This window comes from Lissotriton vulgaris, chromosome 8, assembly GCF_964263255.1.
Source record: "Lissotriton vulgaris chromosome 8, aLisVul1.2, whole genome shotgun sequence".
Classification (NCBI taxonomy): Eukaryota; Metazoa; Chordata; class Amphibia; order Caudata; family Salamandridae; genus Lissotriton; species Lissotriton vulgaris.
Window position 1 is genome coordinate 31,038,799 of NC_141696.1, and position 22,457 is coordinate 31,061,255.

Below are 22,457 nucleotides of genomic sequence, written 5' to 3' on the forward strand. Positions count from 1 at the left end.
CAATTTTATGGAGAAAAGTATATACAGACCACCCTTATATCTGCCACCCTCCCCAGGAGTAGCTTTGATCGAGAAGCTACGGTACCCATCTAAGAAGAAATCGTCACTGGAATCCCAAGTTTCCTGAAAACCCAGGATATCGTATTGTGTAACTAGATTTAACCATCTATCATCAGAGACTTTCTTCTTTAACCCAGCAATATTCCAACTCATTACAGTGACATGGCGACCGCTAGCTACTGAGATGACATCCCGACATGGTGAAAGGGTGGGTGGTTGTCAATCATTAGTGTCTAGCGTAGAAGTGTTTAAGAGAGGATGGAACCTGTTGCTAAGTGCAATCCCTTGCCCTTGACTGAGAGTATGATGATCTTGGGAGGCTAGTGCTACTGCGGTATTTGGTCTTGCCCGCAATAATGCCTGCTGGGTTTGGTAGGATACATGAGGCTTCACTCTCAAGCCCTCAACTCTTCCTGAGGGGGCTGGGATATACGGGTAATTTGTTTTGAATTGAGGATAGGTGGGGGGAGGAAAGAAGTACCCTAGTGGAAGTGGTCTGATGCCTACACCCCCTAGATCAGAACAATCCCAAAGTAGGGAATCTGCTATATTGGGTGTGTTAAAATTAACAATCACACAATCTCCAGTGATGCATTTGGGCCTCCTCCCCACCCAGTCTACCCTTCGTGCAGCTATGATATGTTTGCCCACATCCAGGCTTCCACTGCTGAACTGCATACACCATCTCCTAGTTCTATTTAGCAAGTCTAGTTCCGATTCCCTCTGCTGTGGTTTAAGGCGCGGAATCCCAGTTAGAATGACAACTAGACTTGCTGCATCCGGAGGGAGATCCACTGGACGGCTCAGTCTTTTACTGGGCTCGCTAAAGGGGTGCTCCTGTGGTGTAGGGGTTGCTAACATATTAACCAACCCTATCTCCTCGACCCCTGCTGAATGCGGCCCCGTGATAAATCAGTATTCTTATCAAGTGTAATAGGTGCGGGTAAATAATGCGTGCTGTGCACTTCCCTTGGTGAACTAGATAGTGCGTCAGTTGGTGTTTTAACCCTCCCCTCTTGCTCAGGGGCCACTTTTCTTCTGGTATGGGGCTGACAATGTGGGCAATGTGGATTAGGCTCCGTAAGATATTTTTCAATCCTTTCACATTTTTTCATGATGTTATCTACACATAATTTAAGAGTGTCCACAATGTCTTTGGCCAAGTTCACCAATAATGGTTCCAATTGAGATTCGAATAAACCCTCCACCACCCCAGCCAAATTGGATGTTGCATCTATTATCAAGGTATGTTTATGTCACATGCTTGATGACTAATTTTATTTGGAATTCTACTAAAATAAAAAAAGTCATGGAATTTGGTTCACATCTACTCTCAAAAATAATCTTTATCTCACCTTTTCTGCTTTAGAGGATAAACTATCTGAGTGATTTCTTTATTTATTCATCCTGGCAGGGCAGGCTAGATTCTATCAACAAAATGACTGTTCCAGCTATATTGTTTGACCAATCTTCTCTTCCATGGAAACTATCTTGCACGTTGCTAATCATTTACAAATGATTTGTTCTCAATATCTTTGAAAAAATAAAACATCCGGAATTAGTTTTTCAAAAACTCATAGTACCAACACCGAAGGTGGTATTAGGTTTCGGTTTCTAAAATATATTCCGCCTCTTTCCTTGTTCGTCAGGCTTGTTGTCTATTACACAGCAATTATTTTGCACTTCTACCTCCTTAGGTAATTGGTAAAAATTCTATGATGCCTTTTTTTTCATTCAAAGAAATTCTGCATATGTCAAATTGGTTACTTGTTGATAGACTTCCTATCTGACGTCATCCTTTTACTGAATCTTTACCTATTTAATTCATTGTTAGCTTCTCCTATATTGTATAAGAGAATGATATTCAACAATATTTTTCTTTTATTTATTTATTTATTAAAGTTTTGTATAGCGCTAGCTGGACCCGAGGGTACCAGAGCGCTTCACAACAGGTACAAAGGCATCAGAAAGACAGTGAGGACGGAAAACAGGGCAGGGAGCACATGGGCGAAGTAAAGTCTGTACAATAGCAGCAAGAGCGCAAAACAGGGCGGAGAAACATAAGCGAGTCAACCGGCTCTGGGATCGCAGAGATAATGGTCCTTCAAAGTCAAAAGTGGAGTTCTTAGTACAATCCAGAACGCTCAAGGAAGAGGACTTTGAGTAACATCTTGAATTTCGGGAAGAAATTGGTCATTCTGATATTTGGGGGGATGGCGTTCCAAATCTTGGGAGCATTACCCGCAAAGGATTTGCTAGATGTTTTGTGTTTCTGGGATTTCAGAGGTATGAGTAGGAGCGTGTTGGAGCTTCTAAGATTCCTAGACTGACCGGACCTTTTGAGCTTGTTGGCCAGGTATTCTGGTTTGCCTGTATGCAGGGCTTTGTGTGTGAGGCAGGCTGTACAGAAGCTGGCTCGTTGGTCAATAGGGAGCCACTTCAGATCCTTGAGAGCCGGGGAGATGTGCTCGTATTTCGTAGTTTCTGTGACCATTCTTGCTGCGGCGTTGAGGGTAGAGGTCAGAGGTCCCAGGTGCGATTTGGATGTTCCAGTCAGAGTAGCAATGCCATAGTCAATTCTGGAGAGTACCAGAGCCTGAGTGGCCTGTTTCAGGTCTTTCGTGGGGAGGAAGGGTTTCAGTTTGTAGAGACGTTTCAGGTTCAGGAAAGCACTTTTGGCAGTTTTTGAGATGTGTTCTTTCATGTCCAATTTGGGGTCAAGGGTGATCCCTAGGGATTTTATGTAGGTTGAAGGAACAAGAGGAACATTCAGGACGTTTAAGGCTTTGAGCCATTCTAGAATTTGGGGGTTTTCATCTTTGTTCAAGATGAGGAGCACTTCTGTTTTTTCTTCATTGAGTTTGCGGTGGAAACAAATTAATTTTTGGCGGTAAAACCTTTTCTCATTTTCACACCTGGGACTGAGGGTCTGCTTACAATCTATGCAGACAGAGTTGATCCGTCACATTAAGCCAACCCTATTACAATTCCATTATCCCCTATGGAACTTGTATTATGACAGATATATTTTTGACGGAGTATCCCATCCGCCTATATTGTAATCAGGCCCTACGTTTTAAGTGTCTCCGTCCACCGCTTTGCTTACTCCACTAGCCCCATTTACAACTTAGTCATTTGTGACCCACCTCTTTCGTTTCTCTATGTTGTTCTTTATTTGTCCTTACATTGTCTTATTTGAAATATAAATTATATGGCACTGTACTTTTTATGTATTTTTATAAAAGAAATCCCAAACAAAAATGAAGATAAGAATATAAATAAACTATAAATACTATTTTGTATACAAACAAAATGTTTGGTTTTCATTAATACTGTCTACATGTCATAATATTTAATGTATTAATTATTGTATGTTTCCTGGGTTTTAGGCTTTGTAATTGCATTCACTATGTGTTCTTTCTAAAATTCGTTTACCTACATTTTAATACCAACATCCTTTAACATGGACCATAGTATTCTCAAATCTGTAGTTCGACAAAGCATTGTGCATAGTCACACCACCGGTGTTGCAGATTTGCCATCTTACAGACTCCATAACCCCTTTTTGACAAACCCAACAAACCCATTCTCCCATTCTTAAAGTTGCCTCAATTTACACAGTGATTCATCAGCCTAAAGTCATCAAATCTAAGCTGCATCTTGCAGTTCTTTTCTTGAGAGTGCATCTTTTATACTTTTATACCTTTCTGCATTTTTGCTGTGACCTGGTTGGAGTTGGGAGCTTGGAGTTTGCCATCAGCCATCAACCCACTTCTTGCGGAACCCGCTCCGCGGGTCCCGCTGCGCTTGGAGTGCTGCCTGCCATTGTTTACAGAGGGACGCTGAGGGAAGGATATTGGTAGGGGCTGCGAGCGAGCGCGCGCGCTGCACTGGGACTACATATCCCAGGAGCGCCCGCCTGCCTGCCTGACTTGCTACACCTGGGCCGCTCTCCCCGACCCCTCCCCCCTCTCACCGAGCATTTATCAGCTGTTCTTTGGATCTGGCGAGTGGGACGCCTTTCTGCATTTTTGCTGTGACCTGGTTGGAGTTGGGAGCTTGGAGTTTGCCATCAGCCATCAACCCACTTCTTGCGGAACCAGCTCCGCGGGTCCCGCTGCGCTTGGAGTGCTGCCTGCCATTGTTTACAGAGGGACGCTGAGGGAAGGATATTGGTAGGGGCTGCGAGCGAGCGCGCGCGCTGCACTGGGACTACATATCCCAGGAGCGCCCGCCTGCCTGCCTGACTTGCTACACCTGGGCCGCTCTCCCCGACCCCTCCCCCCTCTCACCGAGCATTTATCAGCTGTTCTTTGGATCTGGCGAGTGGGACGCCTTTCTGCATTTTTGCTGTGACCTGGTTGGAGTTGGGAGCTTGGAGTTTGCCATCAGCCATCAACCCACTTCTTGCGGAACCCGCTCCACGGGTCCCGCTGCGCTTGGAGTGCTGCCTGCCATTGTTTACAGAGGGACGCTGAGTTAAGGATATTGGTAGGGGCTGCGAGCGAGCGCGCGCGCTGCACTGGGACTACATATCCCAGGAGCGCCCGCCTGCCTGCCTGACTTGCTACACCTGGGCCGCTCTCCCCGACCCCTCCCCCCTCCCCCCTCTCACCGAGCATTTATCAGCTGTTCTTTGGATCTGGCGAGTGGGACGCCTTTCTGCATTTTTGCTGTGACCTGGTTGGAGTTGGGAGCTTGGAGTTTGCCATCAGCCATCAACCCACTTCTTGCGGAACCCGCTCCGCGGGTCCCGCTGCGCTTGGAGTGCTGCCTGCCATTGTTTACAGAGGGACGCTGAGGGAAGGATATTGGTAGGGGCTGCGAGCGAGCGCGCGCGCTGCACTGGGACTACATATCCCAGGAGCGCCCGCCTGCCTGCCTGACTTGCTACACCTGGGCCGCTCTCCCCGACCCCTCCCCCCTCTCACCGAGCATTTATCAGCTGTTCTTTGGATCTGGCGAGTGGGACGCCTTTCTGCATTTTTGCTGTGACCTGGTTGGAGTTGGGAGCTTGGAGTTTGCCATCAGCCATCAACCCACTTCTTGCAGAACCCGCTCCGCGGGTCCCGCTGCGCTTGGAGTGCTGCCTGCCATTGTTTACAGAGGGACGCTGAGGGAAGGATATTGGTAGGGGCTGCGAGCGAGCGCGCGCGCTGCACTGGGACTACATATCCCAGGAGCGCCCGCCTGCCTGCCTGACTTGCTACACCTGGGCCGCTCTCCCCGACCCCTCCCCCCTTCTCACCTATTCGTGCATATATTACGGGCCCTGCTCTTCCGCTGCGCGGGAGGGCGCCGGGAGAAGCCCGGGACAAGGGCGGGACCGTCTGTGGCCGTCAGGGGCCGAAGGAGGCCGGGCTGGGCCACCCCACTGACGAGTAGGACTTGAGATCTGTTTCCTGTAATTTGTTATTCTCGGGACTACATTGATTCATTATATTGTGTGCCCCACTGTGTTTATGAACTCGTAAATCTTACCAATAATGTCTCACATGTTAAATACCACCAGCTTACCACCTCCCCATTCTGAGGGTGGTACGACCATTCTAGGCCCCTTGGACAAATTCTTTTTCAATCGTCCCAACCAAGATATAGACAAAGAGATCTCACTGGCAGAGAAACGTGCAGACCGTAGGCTGTCCATTGAGCTTCTTAAAAGCTCCATGGAAAAACGGTTGCCGCAAGCTTATCCGGCATTGGTAACCCCTCTGTCCTCTATAACTTTGCCTGGGGTGATTGAAATACAAAACACTTCTCCCTCTACTTTGGAGATTGAGGACGGCCCACTACAAAGATTGGACAATGCCACTCTGTCCACATCTTTACCTTTAGACCCCATTGTTCATTCATCTACAGTGAAAACCATAATTAAAACTAGTATGTCAGGCCCAAAACCATGTGTAAAAAGGAAAAGGATTACTGCCCCAAGGAAATCCCATCCTTCCAAACCCCCTAACAAGGTAAGAAAAGTGGTAAAAAATCCTTTATTTACACAAAAGGCACACAACGGGGTAAGTGGAAGTGGCGACTTACCAAATGAGGGGGACAATGTAGTTATAGAGAGTTCTAATCCACCATTTAGTGACCCCCAGGGGAACGGGTTGGCTGCGAACATTCCTCCAATAGACTCATTGATACCTGAGTTGGAGAAATTACTAAGGTTGTTTTTGACACCCATTGAGGCCAAAGTAAATAAGTTAATGGATCGACTAGACCACTTTGAGCAGGCTACCCTGGACAATTTTTTCCATACTAAGTCACTAATTAAATTACAGCCCAGGATAACTGAGTCTAGTAGGGCTGAGGAAATTTCAGAAAAAGCACAAAATCTGCCTGTTGTTGTAACACTCCCCCAAGCAGGCTGCACTATAAGTAAGACCCAGGCAAAGGGACCAAGCCAACCGCTTATTCCACCAGAGCAGGTCTGTCCGAGCACTAGTGCAAGGGAAAAAGCATCTAAGGTCCAACACCCTATGGTAAAGGACAAGAATAAGACGGGCCTACAAAACAGCAACACCGTTGCAAGTAACCATCAGCCAATGCCAAGTATTTCCAATCCCGACACAAATATTGGAGCAGAGGGCCTTAATGGCCCCAGGACAACTAAAGCTTTATCCACAAATCCTCAGCAAAAATCAAATATCCCTAACCCTTGTCCTAGTGCCCCGGTTAATAGACCACCACCGACTTATTTGGAGAAACAACCCCGAAAGATTCCTCCTGTGAATCTTACCCCGGATTCCCACCCTTTCGTGGCGGTTCTCACTAATGTTCCACCTCTTTTAGTCGGTCAAAGAGAAAACTTCCAGATGCTCAAAAATAAAGTAATGCACTGGTTGAAGGAAAATAGACCACTCCCGGGGGGGCTGGACGGGTTGATAATAGGGGCAAGGAGGATCGACTGGATTGGGTACACCAGTAAAAACTTGGGGGGTGACTGTATTATCATCAATTTTCAAGACCCCAGGGTGGCTGGTTGGATTACAAGGCAGGGTTGGGGTACAAGTAGTGGTGGAATTGGTATTGTGGATCTTTCTTTTTTCTACCCAAGACAAACATGCTTATTAAAAGGCGGGCCCATGAATCTAAATAGTTCCACCAATCCTCCGTTGGTAATGATTGCACCCCCACCCTCTACCCTACTGCAATGGCAACCCCAAAATATTGGTTCAAATCATAATAATCTGGAAGACACTCAATGTTTGAACTGGGGATATTGACCAAAGCTTAATATAAGGGGATGCCTTTCACACCAGAAGCCAAGTTGGGTCCCCGAAACCCCGGAAATGAGTATTGATGTTGTGTTGAAGGTAACAGAAGGCGATGAAAATGTTGCATCTGTAGAGGAAAATACCGGGGATTTAATGCAAAATATGAGTGGTGAGGTGTTAATGGAACAGAATATTGTGGACAATGATCACAATTTGGGAGATGAGGATGGTGGACAATTGAGTCCCGTGGGATTGCCCATTTCTGATATAATGGGTAGTGATAGCCCTGCTATGGAAAGCTTTGTATCTTGGAACATTGCAGGATTGGGGAGTAAGTTGATGTTACAATCGTGGGCCGACTTCATTAACGGGTTTGAACTGTGTTTCTTCCAGGAGACTTGGGCCTGTGATCCTATTTACCTCCAAGGCTACCTAAATTTTTCAATCCCGGCATGTCGAGGCCCTAGGGGTAGACCCAAAGGAGGCCTCACAGTCTGGATTAGACAGAGTTCCGGACTTACTGTGAAAATGTGGGACTTGGGCTGCAGAGATATTCAAATGCTACGAATTTCCTCAGTAGAGTGGGGTGTGATAGATTTATATAATGTCTATGCCAGAGGTTGCAATAATGGGAGTTCCCCCACTTTAGAGGCTCTATTTAATTTTCTGCAATCAAAGTCCCTTGGGAACAGAATAGTAATAGCTGGGGATTTAAATAGGACTTTTGAGCCTCTAGACAGTACCGAAAACCCATTAGGACAGGAAGAGGACAATCTATGGGGTGTTCCCTCCCTGAATCTTGCCCCTGTCAAACGTTGGTCTAAAGATATTCTTTCCTTAAATGCTATGTGTTTAGAATATGGGATGCGTGCCCTCAATGGTAGAACAAAGGGAGATAAGGAAGGTATGTGCACATATGATAATGGTCATAATAGAAGCAGGATAGACTACGTTATTTGTAGTCTTAATCTTTGGCAGGGGGTTTGTGACATGGAAGTCAAGGGCAGGATAGAAAGTGATCACAACCCCCTCTGTGTGACCCATACCTGGTGGAAGCACACTCAGCCTTATCTACATGCTAGTAATGGGTTGCTCCCAGACATGGCGAATAATATGCGTAGATTGAAATGGCCCTCGGTGTTGGCGAATGCAGCCTCCATGGATTTTATTGGGTCTGAAGTGGACAAAGCAATTCTTTCCATGGAATTAGCTAGTGCAACACTGCCAGGATCTAGGGCGATCACCGAAATCCATAACAATCTTTTCGCCACCCTAAAGCCATACTTTATGAGAACATGTAAGGGTAATCGCACAGCTTCCTCTAAACCAGCAGGGTGGTTTAACAAACAGTGCAGGGCAGCCAGATTAACACTGGGTAATGCTATCAGAAGCAGGGACAGTGTAGCAATCAAAACTGCCAGGAAGCAATACAACACTAGCATTTTCTTGGCCAAAAAAGACTGGGATGAGAAGCATTGGGAGGAACTGAAGGAGGCCTCTGGAGCAAAGGATTCCAGGCTTTCTGGAAGATAGTAAAGTGGGGCAGAGGCGGTACCCCAAACAAACCGGATAATAATGTTGCTGAATCCGATTGGGTGAATTACTTTAGGCCCCAATATGCTGAAACAAAGGAGTGGGGTGGTGGGGATGTAATCTTGGCTGTATTTCCTAAGGATGATTTGTTTTCCGCCAAGGAAGTTGAATTTGTAATTAGCTCCGTTCAAGGGGGTAGGGCCCCGGGATTAGACGGGATACCCTCGGACGTTTTTAAAAATGATAAAGATAGGTGGGGCAGATATGTGCTCCTATTGGGGAACGCAATTGCAAAGGGTGCGCAAGTCCCGGAACAGTGGAGGGGAGCCATCATTATACCCGTCCACAAAAAAGGAGATCGATCCCTTCCAGCTAACTACAGGCCCATAAGTTTGATTGCCACCGTCCAAAAAGTAATTGGGAAGATGGTGGTAAACAAACTTATGGACTGGGTGGACGAAAATGATTCTCTTTCCCCTTTTCAGGCAGGCTTTCGAAGGGCTACCAGTACCATCGACCAGGTGTTTCGCTTCACTATGTTACGGTGGGGGACGGTTCTTCTTGGTGGGGGCAGCCTGTATGTCGCTTTTGTCGACCTGCGGGCTGCCTTCGACCTAGTCCCAAGGGGTAAGCTCTGGGCAGTGTTAAGTAAGATAGGCATTCCCGCAGAATTGCTTACTTTGGTTATGAGGTTGCACGAATGCAATTTTGCCAAAGTACAGTGGGGGACAAATGGCCAATCCTCAACTGACTTCCCTGTGGAGCGTGGGGTGCGCCAAGGTTGTGCAATGGCGCCCTTGCTCTTCACATTATATATCAATGGGATAGTCAGCAGGATGCAGGACGCTAGTGTGGATGCGCCTTCGTTGGCGGGCATCAGGGTTCCGATCCTGATGTTCGCTGACGACACTTTGATAATATCCAAAACCCCAGCTGGATTGCAACGGGCCCTGAATGTTTTTGATGACTTTTGCCAGGAGCATGGCCTGGAAGTAAACATAGGCAAGACCAAGCTGATGGCTTTCTCCCAAGGACAGAAGCCTCGCCCTAGGATACACTTGAATAATATTGGGCTTGAGGTCGTAAGGGAGTTCACCTACCTAGGGGTACAAATTGCAAGTAATTATGGTTGGTCCCACCACATAGAAAAGGCGGTCCTGAAACATCAGCAAATATCGGGGGCCTTACGGGTGGAGCACAATAGATCCAAAACAAAACCCATAAAACCTGTCCTCGCTGTATACGATGCTAAGGCAATAGGATCGGCCTTATATGGGGCGGAGCTGTTTGGTTTTGACAACTTAACCTCATTACAGATAGCTGAGAACAGGTTTCTTCGGGGTATTACGGGATTGCCCCAGAGTACACCATTAATCCCTCTTAGTCTTGACCTGGGAAGAAGATCGGTAACCGACCGAGCCAGACTGCGTCCCATCTTATACTGGAGGCGACTTTGGTCCACCCCTGAAATTAGGCATTATGGGGAAGGCTTCCTGGCAATAATCAAGAGTGATACATTCCATAAAATATCATGGCTGAAAAATCTAAGGGTATTGCTAGGCGAACTAGGTCTTTCCAACCTTTGGGACAATCCGTCGGGGGAAGTGTTCCCAAGCAAAAATACACTTAAAGCACTATATTGGGAATGGATAGACGAGAGGCTTTGGAGAAGGGTTAAATCTGACTCAATGGGAGGTCGCTTTTTGGAAAGTAAAATGTGTCCTGCTCTAGAAAATTACTGGGACAGTATAACTGTTCTTATGGACAGAAAATTGTTTTTCCAATTAAGATCTGGTTCCCTCCCGTTGAGAGATCTAACAGGCAGGTGGAAGAGTTTGAACACCCAGTGCTGCCCAGCATGCGGCGCAACTAAGGAAAGTGTGGGACACTTCCTATTTGCTTGTAAGGCTTATGCCTCCCCAAGAAGGGTCTGGTTAACCCCTATCTGCAAGAACCTTGGGACATCCAGTGCGGCTGAGGCGCAGAGAATTATTTGCACTACTTCTGAGGAGCCTATTGTTATGGGAATAGCAAAGTACCTGGGGTGGGCTTGGTCCATTAGGCGGAGAGCCCTTTCTGTTTCTCCTAATGTTTCTTGATTATGTTTTACTTGTATAATGTTTTGTTTTACAATGATTAAGCTTGCGCAACTGTTTTAATGTACTGAATGAAATGTCCTGATTAAGTGTGATGTTTTTATAATATGCATGTTGTGCTTTTATGAGTCTATAACTCGAATAAAGCTTTTCTACTACTACTATGCTTCATTCATTGCTTTGTTCCTATGACAGATTGCATATGCTCTCACTAGTTCCTTATCTTCTCCCATTTGTTTCTATTTCTTTACCTTTCGGTTTTCTTTCTTCCTCCATCTCCTAGATCATTTTCTTTCTATATCTGTCAGGCTCACTAGAATTTAGACAAACTGTTCTTACTTTGCTTGTGTGGTATTCAGTGGAGCACTCATTCAAAGTAAGAAATGTTTAGAGACATAAAAACATTTCTCCTTTTTAATGCCAGACTCAAAGAGGCATTATTTTTTGGTGTAAAGGCCTGTCTACAAATGTTAGTAGATAGAGCTTTGCATCAAAAACAATAGGTGGTTGCATAGGTGGCCATGTACCCCCCACCGTGCACCCCCTTGATGCAAAGCAATGAAAGGATTTTCCTTGGAAAGTAAACCCCCCAACATGTTTTTTGCCTATTTGCATCACTTTTTAATGTTAGTAAATCTTCCTCCAACTGGCATGCAGTGAAGCCCTCCTTCACCGAATGTCAGCTGAGGCAGTATTCTGGGGCAGGAATGCCTGGACATGAGACATTTTGAAGCTTTGATTGCCCAGTTTGACCAGTGCTTGGCTCTCTAAGAGTAGTGATGAGACTTGCAGCATGTTCACAACCGAATCTTGGGTATATGCTGTGAACAAATTAGTCCATGTTACCTTACATGTTGTTGTAATAGAGTGAGGTATGATGTTGTAACACATTTTATGCTGTCATGTTCACAACTAGTTGTACCTGCACAGTGACATTTTAATTTTTGCCCTCAATACTTCAGCTGGCTGAACCTATGAGAGCTACATTGGCATATCAAAACATAAAATAAACTAACAAACATTTGGTCAATACTGCAAAGGTATAGTATTGATTACACAACACCACCACTGCTTATGTCAGGTTTGTGTTAAAAATGTAATGCAGTCCCAACCCAAAGTCCTTGCAAAGCTGGGCCTTAATGTACCACCCCAAACGGTCTGCAAGACAATGATTCTTCTGTTTCTTGCATAACATGGTACTCAGTGGAAGATTCCACTGATGTGACATGAACAGGAAACACACACTGAAGGTTGTGACCCTGTTGTACTAGCACGTACCCCGTTTATTAGCCACCTCAGACTCTTTAATCCAGCAACTTCAGTGAGTCCAAAATGCAGCTACTCAACTTATTTACTGAACATCTGATTGTTCACATATTGCATCTGCATTGCTACAGCTTTACTGGCCCCCTGTGAGAAAAGGTCCCCAGATCTCTTGGCTAGCTGATTTGATTCCTCAGTCATTCCCAGTGTGTAATTGTATTATTTAGAGTCATGATGCTTCGGTGAGGAAGCACTTTTGTACAGCACATTACTACAGCCTATAGACAGAGATGAAGGGGCAGATATGAGGTGCACTCCATTGCACATTTTTTCATAGGTTAGCTTTCATTGCAGCAATTGCACAACTTCCTCCTTCTACAATAAGAGTTTGTACATTGTATTAGTACAAAATGAATCTTTGTTCGACGCATGTAATAAGATGCTTTCTTTTCAAGACCAACTATTTCTTGTTGAGCCTGTTTGAAAAATAAAGCATCTTGAGAGAGGCATTCGGTTGCTCTGCATCTGTAAGTGAGATGGTGCTATCTGTGCACTAATATTTGTTGGTATTTTCACTATAAGTTCCAATTCAGTAACACATGCAGCATGTCTGGCTACAAGTGCATTCAGATGCTGCAATGACCTGTGAAACATAACACAGGAAGATCTGGAACCAGACTGTTATACCTTACCTTACCTTACCATTGGACGCCGGCATGGTAAGGTGGCCAATGTTTGAAAAAGTAGGAACATTGGACGCCACGCCACCCTGCTGGTTGATACAAGAACAGAATCATCTATGAAATAGCGTACAGGACACTCTTACCTTTGGAACACGTTTGATGCCAACCGTGGTAAATTGGCAAAGGAGGATAGACTGATACCCTATACTATATGTGAAATATCAGATACAATCATACATGATCAGATTTTAGAAGGCAAAACTACTTAAAGCAATAAAGACAGTCAAGAACCCCAGACAGTGTGATGTGTTCTGCCTGGAAGAAATCCGCTAGGAGGAAACGCGTTGGCTACGGTCTTTTATCTTGTCTGAAAAAAGAAGTCACCAATAAAGGATTTGAAAGAACAACTTGCTGAATTGCCATTCTTGATGTTAATATTTGATTTACAAATGTTCAAGTTATATGAGTCACTTTTGGTAAACTTTCAATCAATCAATCAATCAATCAATCATCGCATTTATATAGCGCACTACTTACCCAGAGGGTCTCAAGGCGCTGGGGAGGGGGATCTGCTACTGCTCGAACAGCCAGATCTTGAGTTGAACTTTGACCTAAATTAAGTATCCTGGACCACTGTGTTGTTTAGCACTTCACATGAAGCAGTTACCACAATTCTTCAGATAGAAGCGTAGGTAATGATAACATTTCCTAAATTTAATATGATTCAACTTACTGTTAGGGCCTCAACATAGGTGTACCTAAGTGCCCAAAAACCAACAACTATCATGGCTGCTAGTGTCAGGGTCTGGAGCGAGTTATTTGAGTTTAACCTTCATCTTTTTTTGGTGATTTTTAAAAATATTTTTTTAGCATATAGTAAGATTTTATTACCGTGTGTAACTATGCAAATCCTCCCACCGCGGATGGCATTTGGCCGTGTGCAGTGCACGGTTAATACAGGCCTGGCCTGTGGCCAGGTCCTTTGCTCAATCCCCTTTCATTGTCCTATCCCCCTGCCATGCACTGACTTTGTTCATGTCTGCACCCAATCTCTTCTGTGGGCATCAAAACCCCTGCTGCCCGTGATCAAATTACAAAATATTTTTTTGATCCAGCAGGACTCTCACAAGCTCCCCCTTTTTCTTGGCTACCCTTGATGGATCACCCTAAAACTTTCCAGGAAGGAGCTGAGGTGGGGGATGAACTGACCTCCAGCCAGGCCCTTCGGTCAAACCTGCACAACGCACGTCCAACAGCCGTGCACTGCCCAGGGTTGGCTGCTCATAGGGCAGGGAACAGGGCCTGACCTCACAGTTGGTATAGTTACATATGGTAATAAAATATAGTTTTATGGTAAAAACAAAACTAGAAATTCACTGACAAAAACAAAGGTTAAAGTGATATTATAGTTAGCTATGGTAATATTATCATAATTTACATTGAAAAAAGTCCTTAGCAATTCACTGAAAAAACAAAGGTTAAAGTGGCATTATAATTAGGTGAAAATGTCAGTTTTAAGATAGCATTTAAAATGAAATGTTGAGTGGTGCATGAGTGCACGATGAGTGGCACCTCAGAAAAGGGTGAGCAGTGTCTCAGTGTAAGGTAAAAGGTGTCTGAGTGCAGGTTGAATTGTGTTCGACTGCAAGGGTGATAAAAGTCTACATAACTGCCAGATTTTCCAGGTCCATCCATGATGTGCTTCCCTAGTCCATTTTTTTTGTCTTTGATTTCTGTTACTTGCATTCCTGTTTATAAAGGCGTAAACACAACTACAAAACCCTGAATTCAGAGAAAAGACATTGACTGGAGCAGCAAATAACACCTGGATTTGGGAAACTTGGCAGAGATGGTTCTAATTGCATGATAAACGGTGTACAAGTGTTCAGGGTGAGTGGAAATTGGTGTAGGGTGAGAGGTGTGTGAGTACAGGGTGAGGGGTGTATGAGTGCAGTGTGAGATATGTGAGTGGAAGACGAGAGGTGTGTGAGCAGTGTGTATGTGCAGGGGTGAGGTGTTTGAGGACAGGGTGAGCAGTGGGTGAGTGGTGGATGAGCGCAGGATGAGCAGCGGGTGAGTTTGTGTCAGAGTAAGTGGTGGGTGAGAGATTTATGCCTCTACGGTATGCTTTTGTGAGTACATAGTATGGATTGTGTAAGTGGTGTTTCTGTATGATTTCTGTCTCTATAAGTGCACAGTGAGTGGTGTGCCGATGTGAATGCAGAGTGAGAGGTATGTGAGTAGAAGGGAAGAGGTGTATGAGTTATGTTATGTTATATGGTTGCTTGTAACGCGCACTGTTAGTCGAGACTGTCCTGGAGCGAGAGAGGATCCAGATGTCAGCTAAAATGAAAGCAGAAGGTCTACAAGGTTTGCCTAAATAAGTGAGTTTACAGATGTTTTTTGAAATATGTGAGGTTTGTCGTATGCCTGAGGACGTCGGGAAGGTTGTTCCACAGCTGAGCAGCTCTGACCATCAAGGATTGTCCCCCTAGACGAACTCTCTTAAATCTGGGAATGACCAAATGTCTAGGGGTGGCAGATCGCAGTTGACGAGGAGGGTGGTAGAAAGCAAATCTGTCCCTTAGGTTGGATGGACACGGGCCATGTAAGGCTTTAAAAGCCAGAGTCAGGATCTTAAAGCGTACTCTAGGAGCCTAAGAGCGACTGGAAGCCAATGTAACTCTGAGAGCTGCTTGCGTACGCTGAGTCTCCTAGGAATGTCAAAAAGGAGCCTTACTGCCGCGTTCTGGACCACCTGCAATTTGTGAAGCAAAAAGTCAGGCGCGCCTATGTAGAGGGCGTTGGCGTAATCCAGACGTGAGAGAATAAGTGCTCTGGCCACTGTTTCTTTTGTCTCTTGGGGAAGAAGAGAAAAGAACTTCCGGAGAGTGGTTAGGGTCCCAAAACAAGTTCCCGCCAATCGCGTGATTTGTTCCCGGAAGCATAAGTCAGCTCCGAACCAGATCCCTAAGTTCTTTGCAAACCCACAGTCCACGGTGGGGCAAGGCAATCCCCTAGGCCAAATAGATTCCTTAAAGGCCACCGGAAAGTGGCCGTACAGAAGTATCTCTGACTTGTCCTCGTTACACTTGAGACAGGCCCGGGCAAGCCAGGCAAACACTGAGGACAGGCACTGCCGGACACCATCTGCACAGAGGTTGTTCTTGTCCCAAGTAAAGAGAAGTTGGGTGTCGTCGGCGTAAGCCATTATTTTCGCACCCAAGCTCTCAGCCAAGCAGACAAGGGGGGGTCAAATAAACATTAAAAAGCAGGGGACTCAAAGTCGACCCTTGTGGAACTCCTGTATCTACCCTGCTGTTCGACAAATGGTAGGGGGGTAGCCATACTTGTTGGAACCTGTCTATGAGAAAGGATTTGACCCAGCTGAGGGCCGCGCCCGTGATGCCAATGTCCTCCAGCCTAGAGCGAAGCTGGGCGTGGGGAACCGTGTCAAACGCGGGAGAGAGGTCCAATAAAATTAGAGCCGCTCTGCCGCCCCCGTCTAGACATTCCCTGATGGCCTCGGTCACTTCCACGATCGCGGTCTCGGTACTAAATGAGGTACGGAACCCGAGCTGGGCAGGATGTAGAGCCCCTGAAGATTCCACAAACTTCTCCAGCTGTTGAAAAGCAGCCTAGTGAGTGGTGTGTGCTTGTGCAGTGAGAGCGGTATGAGTGTAGGGTGAGTGGTGGGTGATCACAGGGTGAGTGCAGAGTAAATTGTGTCTGACTGCAGGGTGAGCAAAGTCTGATTCCATGGTGAGTGTTACACAAGTGTGTGGGTGCAGGGTGAGAGGTCTGCAAGTGCAGTGTGAGGGGTGTGTGATTGGAAGGTGAGAGGTGTGTGTATGCAGGTTTAGAGGTGTGTGAGGGCTGAGTGTAACAGTGCAGGGTACCCTCTGTGTAGCTTACATGTAAGTACAGTGTAAGTGATGGGTGAGAAGTATGTGAGTCCAAGGTATGCAGTTTGTGAGCTGAGTTTCTTTGTGATTGCATGGTGTGCACCAAGGCTCTTTAAGAGCACAGTGAGTGGAGTGCCCTTGTGACTGTAGTGGCATGCTTTTGTGAGTGGGGAGTGAAGCAGATTAAAGCTAAACCTGCATGCATTCTAATTGCTTGCTCTACTTCATAATTTACTAATAAAGCTACAAAAAGAAGATCAAAAACAACCCACCTGACTACAGGTTTGAGTGTGATAGACTTTGTTACGACAATGTCTTAATAGAGGACAGTAGTGTATCCTTAAACTATAAAACACTTTTTGGACTCGATCCAGTCATAAATCATTTTGATTATCCTAAACCTAAAAGAGGGTCCCCGATCAAAGTAAAGTATTGAATTGTTTTTTTTTAATTCAGTGACAACAAAATTCCCTTCCAGCAGTTATTTGATGAGGACTTTAACACCACCTGAGCAAATGTGTCACCTCTTTGATGCATGATAACAGCCATGATCAGATTAAAGGAGGCCAACCGACATTGTACCTGGCACCATTTTATCCTGTAGAGCAAGGAATGTATTTTTTAATTTAATAACAAAAGCAATTTATTGAACAGGTGATGCATTATGTGGCAGGTTTGAGAAATTGCTATTTACACAGAAAAAGCTGTGGCTGCATAACCATGGGTTACCTGTTGCCCTGTTATGTTATGTTATGTTATTTTATTTTATAGCGCGCACAGCAACTCCGAAGAGTGTCCCTGCATGGACCTAGAGGGATCAGCAGGGTAAACACTAGACAAACAGATAGGTTTTCAGATGTTTTTTAAAAACCAGAGGATCTTGGATGTTCTGTAACGTGAAAGAAAGGGTAGTCCAGCCAGAAGCAGCTTTCTGGGCCAAAGAACAACCCCCCATCCTGTGGGGAAAAAACAGGGGACCTGGGCTAAAAGTTCATTCAAGGAGAGCAGTACACTTGGAGGGGTATAGAAGGAGAATGATCTGCAAATAGGAAGGTCCCTGACCATAGAGGGCCCCGTGGGCGATGACTGGGGATGTGAACTTAACCCGATCAGCCACTGGAAGCCAGAGAAGAGAACGCAGGTCTCACACGGCTCCTGAAAGGAATGTCAAGAAGAAGCCTGGCAGCCGCATTTTGGACTATATGGAGTTTATTCAGCAAGTAACCATGGATGCCAACGAGCAGTGCATTGGCATAGTCCAGCCGTGAAAGGATAAGCGCACGGTTAACCGTTTCTTTCCCAGCCCTGGGAAGAAGAGGGAGAAATGTCCTTAAAGTTTTAAGAAGTCTGAAGCAGTTGCCAGCCAGCTTCTTCACCTGAGTAGAAAAAGAGAGATTCGCCTCGAACCACACCCCAGGTTCTTAGCTGGGTTCCCTTTTTGATGTTGCTAAAGGGAACTCGGGTGGCCGGAGCATTTCTCTAAAGTTGGAGGGGAATTTACCATAGAGGAGAATCTCCGACTTCTCTTCATTGCACTTGAATTGAGCGGTGGACAGCCACTTAAAAACAGAAGACAGGCAATGCTGCCCTATGCTACATTCAGATGCAGAGCATGCAAGATGGTCCAATTAATTAAATAAATACTCACTGCTGATATCTGGTATGAGTTATAGGTCATGAGCTCCACTTCAGACAGTGCCAACATAGCTTTTAATCCTCCTAAGGTCAATATGTTGAAGGCCATCTGTTGTATCCTCGTGCTTCATGCTGCGCTCGCCACATCGCATGCTCTGGAATTTGGAATCCTATGCCTAGGTATTCCGGTGATTCCAGTGCAGCGGTTGGCGTGGGCTCCTGTTATCTCGATCTCGCATTACCAATAAATCATAACTTACCACGATAACCTGAGCTTACTACTTCATTCCTTCACGGATACTTCACTGGGGACTTGGTGTGAACGAACCTACGCGATTTCGGAGCCTGCAGCCCCGGATTTCCCGGACCAAGATTACCGTTACTGACTTAAAGTACTGGACTTCCTCTTCTATGTTTTCGGAGCCTTTCTGATCGATCTGATGTCGTTATGCTGAAAATCCCGCTTTTTCCAGGTTAAGCGGTGAGAATATCTTCATTTATTTCCGCTTTTGCCTTTTCAACGTGTTAGTTTATCTGCGCGAGTTAATGCGTGCGCACTGTCACGCGTCTAGAAATCTCAGCGCGAGCAAACGCATGCGCTCATCATTCTCTGCATTCTGTTCTGGCAGCGTCAGCACAAGCAAACAACATCTCCACTTTAACATATGATCGTCCTCTTGGCAATTGTGACGTCACAAAGCTCTTCTTCAAGGAAGTCCTTCCATTGTTGTTCAAGGCATAATTTCTTTCAAGAACTTTTTGACCACTGTTATTTATGACATCACAATACTTTTCTAAGACATTTGCTACACATTGTTAAAATCACATTTCTCTTCATTTTTTTTTCATCTATTTTTCTACATCATAATGGAAAGCTTCAATGCCCCTCCGCCATTTTTAGCGAGTCCTGGTGAACCACCATTGGAATGGAAACAATGGCGTGAAGGATTTGAAGCCTATCTTGAAGCCATTGGTGGTGAGAATTACACGGACAAACGCAAACTCGCCATACTTAAGCATTCTCTTGGCGCAGAAGGAAGACAAATACTTTCTCATCTGCCTCCAATGACATTAGACAATTCATCCGAAGAAGAAGTTGATGTCTACGAAAATGCAATTATGCAGCTCGACAAACAGTTCATAAAAAAAGTTAATGAAGTCGTGGCACGTCACAAGTTTCTTAGCAGAAAACAACTTCCTGTGGAACCAATTGATTCCTTTATCAAAGATTTAAGGATCCTTGCTGCCAAGTGCAACTATCAACAATTCCAAGATCAAATGCTTAGAGACCAACTAGTGCACAACGTCTCTGATGTGAAACTTCAAGAAAAATTGCTTGATGCAAAAGACTTATCTCTTTCAAAAGCACTTGACATCGCTCACCGATTTGAAGATATGAAGCTTGGCATAAAAGAATTATCTGATAAAAAACCTAAAGAATCTTCTTCCGAAAATCCCAGTATATCAGTAGTCCAAAATGTCAAGAAGAATCCATCTACTTTTACTTCCAACAAACCTATGTTGACCTCTACTTCACATCAAAATTTCAGAAAGGATGTTATTTGTTTCAAATGTGGCTTTCCTGGCCATGTAGCAACGGACAAGAGATGTCCCGCCATAGGACAATTTTGCAACTATTGTAAGTCTAGGGGTCATTTCTCCAGGATGTGTAAGAGTCGCAACAGATCGAAGTATTCTAATTCTGACCCTAGACGCCCCAGATTCTCTGAAGTTCAACCTGTGGACATCGATGACGATGAGTACGACGACATCTGCACCGTCTACGAAGTTGGAGAGGAAAAAAAAGACTCACCCTTCTGTATGCTTCAAATTGGGTCCAAATCTATAAAGGTCATGGCAGACTCTGGTGCAAAGTACACTTTAATAGGTGATGATGTATTGCTAAAAGAATTTCCAGATGTCATATCATTATTTCCCTCTGACATAAAATTAAGGGGGTATGGGAAAAAACCCATTGATGTATTTGGATACTTTCCCTCCACTTTATCGTTTAAAGGCAAATCAATACATGCTAAGGTTTATGTTGCTAAGGATGGATCATGCTTACTGGGTTGGCCACAACAGAGAGAATTGATGATGAAACTTGATCCCAATCACCCCGATCAGGTTTTAGGTTACTCTGACTTCATCAATTCTGTTGATGTGTCCCCCGACAACAAATGGGAAACTATTTTTCCACAAGTTTTCTCCCCTACTTTGGGTTTACTCAAAAATTTTAAACACAAAATTATTCTCAGACATAATGCTGTTCCCAAAGTACATAAAGTACGCAACATACCCTTAGCCTTACGTGAATCTGTAAAAAAAGAACTTCAGAGGTTATGCGACTTAGACGTAATCGAGGAAATTGAATCCTCCGAGTGGCTTTCGCCAGTAGTCGTAGCCCACAAACCTAATGGGAAAATTCGTTTGTGTGTGGATATGCGCGATTTAAATTCAAATGTGTGGGTGGATAGACATCCTTTACCCAATATTGGAGAAATGTTTGCTAAGCTCAAGGATGCATCTATTTTCACCACATTGGATTTATCTAACGCATATCATCAGATAGCACTTCATGATGATAGTAAGCATCTGACTTCGTTTATAACCACTGAGGGTGCATACAGATATAAAAGAATGCCTTTTGGGTTAGTGTCCGCATCCTCAGTGTTTCAGCGTGTAATGCACAACATGTTTAAGAATGTATCTAACGTGTTATATTTTCAGGACGACATTTTAGTTTTCGGTAAGGACGAATGTGAACATTCTGAAGTTTTGTTTAAAGTCCTTTCCATCCTACAAGACAACGGTCTCACCCTCACCAAAGAAAAGTGCAAATTTGGTAAAAATTCAGTGTACTATTTGGGTCATTCCATTAGTAAACAAGGCATTTCTCCCAAATTGAGTTTAGTTAAGGCAATCGAAAATGCACCTGAACCTGTCAACAAAGATCAACTTAGATCCTTTCTCGGTTTAGCCGAGTATTATGCCAAATTCATTCCATCTTTCTCTGATAAAACTTCTCACTTACGCAATTTAATGAAGAACCATCAAGAATTTACTTGGGATGATAACTGCAAATGTCAATTTAATTTTATCAAAAAATGTATTATTTCTGCTCCTGCTTTGTCACCATTTGACACCAATTGTAAATCCTTTATTGTCACAGATGCTAGCAACGTTGGCATTGGTGCGGTTCTGATGCAAAAGCAACACAACGGTTTTGTCACCATTGCTTTTGCATCAAGGCCTTTACGGGGTGCTGAAACAAAATATTCCACTCTTGAAAAAGAAACATTAGCTTGCTGGTGGGGTATTGAATACTTTCGTTGGTATGTATATGGCACAGACTTTGTTGTACGCTCGGACCATCGTCCCCTTGTAGATCTTTTCACGACCAAAGGTTGTGGAAAAGCCACTTCTAGAATTGCAAGGTGGCAGTATAAACTACAAGATTTTCATTTTTCTGTTGAGTACATTCCCGGTACAAAGAATGTCCTTGCTGACTTTCTTTCCAGACTTCCCATCGAAGACGACAATCATGTTGCACCTGACGATGACCCTGACAAAGTAGTGTCAATTTGTGAAGTGTCCAATGGATGCATTCGTGAAGATGATTGGAATTTGGCTTGTAATAGTGACCGTGATTACTTAGATGTTGTATCCTATGTCAAAAATGGTTGGCCTCCCAAAAATAGTCTTTCCCCTAATGTTTTGCCTTATTTTCAAGTGGCTCAAGAACTTTCCATCCAGGGGGAAACTCTCTTGAGAGGTTTACTGTTAGTGGTTCCGGATAACTTAAGAAACACCGTTTTGGACATGGCTCATGAGGGTCACCCAGGCATGTCCAGTATGAAAAAAAAAATAAGGAGTGAGTTTTGGTGGCCTGGTGTCGACAAATTAATCGAGAGAAAAGTAAGGTTATGTGTCGAATGTTGTGTGAGTGACAAATCACAAAAGCCCGTTAAATATCACCACGATTCTATCTCAAGACCGTCAAAACCATGGGAATGCGTTTCTGTAGACATAGCCGGTCCAATGTCCTTTGGTCAGAGTCCAGTGTAC